Source organism: Eschrichtius robustus, chromosome 14, assembly GCF_028021215.1.
Source record: "Eschrichtius robustus isolate mEscRob2 chromosome 14, mEscRob2.pri, whole genome shotgun sequence".
NCBI lineage: Eukaryota > Metazoa > Chordata > Mammalia > Artiodactyla > Eschrichtiidae > Eschrichtius > Eschrichtius robustus.
Window position 1 is genome coordinate 13,415,488 of NC_090837.1, and position 2,082 is coordinate 13,417,569.

Sequence of the window (2,082 nt, forward strand, 5' to 3'; positions counted from 1 at the left end):
TTCATACCAAACCACCTTGTTTAATCATCACAAATAGAAAGATCTGTGCCCGATTATCCCCCTTTGCCCAGTGAAAAGCAGAGTGCTCACATGATCTGCTCCAGCTCCCAGAGTGAGTTAGAAGGAGCCAAGATGACCGCCCACCTCCCCACTCGCCAGGTTCTTTTAAGGAACAATCACAGTTCACGTGTTACGTTATGAAAGTCAGCTGATGGCAGTTATGTAGTACTGATGGGTAGAAATCAAATGCTCCTGATTTCTGAGAATCTTCAACATTACTATGAATATGGTTTAACTTCAACACAGGTCTGGTATATTCCTTTCTGTTCCAGGCCACCTAAGAATCAGGTATCAGGTTTAACTCCTTTATTTGCCCCAGAATCCTCTCATGAATCCTATGAGCAACGATGTCGAGAACAAACAGGAACAAGCAGCACTTTCCAGGCCTCTGGCCCGTCCTTGGCGTCTCCAACACCGCCACCAGGCGACCAGCAGGACATCCTGAAGAAGGGCAGGCATCACCTTCTATGGGACTTTTCCTTTATTTGTAAAATCATAGAGATTATGCCATAAGAATCAGCCAGAAGGTCTCAGCTCCACCAGAGCCGCTATTTGAGGCCAGCTCCCAGGGGAGTGTATCTTGTCATGTCCTGGCAGGAAGGTCTCCTCTTCTGTAAGCTGCCAACACCACATCCTTAAACCTGTATTTCGAAAATTGTGTCTTTGGATGTGTTGTGTCTGAGAAAAGATTCTCGAGAAAAAGTAGACACAACACAACTTCCTGGTGATTCTTTATTCAGCTAAGGGGGCACCACACTGTTCCTTTAGCAGAATCTCCGTTATTCTAATTCCCTTCTGGGCGCCCTGTCTTAAAAACGTGCTGGCAAAAGTTTCCAAAACGCAGTTGAGAAAACCAGCCCCTGTGATTGAAATCCTGCCTTTTTGAATGAACTCTGTCCAATTTGGATTTTTTATACTTTCCCAGAAGACAGACTCTTCCTTCATGGATGCATATTGTGTCCACGTAAGACAGTGACTCCTTATAGCCATGTTCCTTTCCTGAGGACTGAACCACGATTCCTCTTCTAACTGGATATTAGGTACCTTTAAAATGTTCACCTTCCTTAAAATTTCTGGAACCACATTCTGACAGACTGCAATCCTCTTTCTATAGATGATCCCTGTTGACACATCCTTTTTTTCCTACACGATTTTTACAGAGATGACATTTTTATCCATGGGGTTCAGATACTTTCGGAGGAAGCTGGTGACCACCTGCTCGAAGGGGTGCTTGAACACCTCGTGCACGTCCACGGTGACCCCCATTCTGGCGTGCCAACCACACCTCCACAAGCACACTACTGCTGGAGCTCTCCACCAGCCTACTTTTAATAACAAAATCCATTTACCTAATTACGTTTACTCTAATCTCAGCCTGACCATGCACAAAACTTTTTCAGGGCTCCCTTTCCACACAAACCTTCCACAGCCTTCTGTATCCGTATTAGTTTTGTCCCATATTTTTTTCCCCATCTAGAAACAACCAGCTCTAGGACCAAATCACTTTCTCTTCCTTAATAAAATGCAACTCCATTCCTCACACCTTCTTTTACTCAAAACATATATCCTACTTTCCTACTGTATACTGAAATGTTTCCTTTATTGTTTTTAGTAGCTTTAATGACATACGTAAATTGGAATCCTCAACTCTTAAAAACCTTTATTTCTAGTGAAAACCAAGAAGCAATTATAACCTTTTACATTAGCATTCTGTAAATTGGTAAACATAAATACCAATAATAATTTCTAAAAACATGTGCTTTTTATAGAAAATATCTCAATGTGGCACCAAACATTTAGTAATAGTCCTAAACACCTTCAGTTTCTCTGTAAAGGGAAGCCAATGTTTAGTAATTAATTTTCAGTATCTTATTATGTTTGGGAATGAGTTAGCTATTCAATAAACTTCCATCATTTAACTTAATGTAGCACAACTCTAAAATTTCAACTTGCCAAATACTTGGAGAGATCATTTTAAAGTAGACATTCCTAAAACATAATTATTTCTAAAGAGTTCACCCA

At 40.9% G+C, this 2,082-nt stretch overlaps 1 pseudogene; it reads right to left on the reverse strand.

Annotated features, from left to right (window-relative positions):
- Positions 1-792: 792 nt before the first annotated feature.
- LOC137776994 (PRELI domain-containing protein 2 pseudogene) lies at positions 793-1,326 on the reverse strand (annotated as a pseudogene).
- Positions 1,327-2,082: the final 756 nt, after the last annotated feature.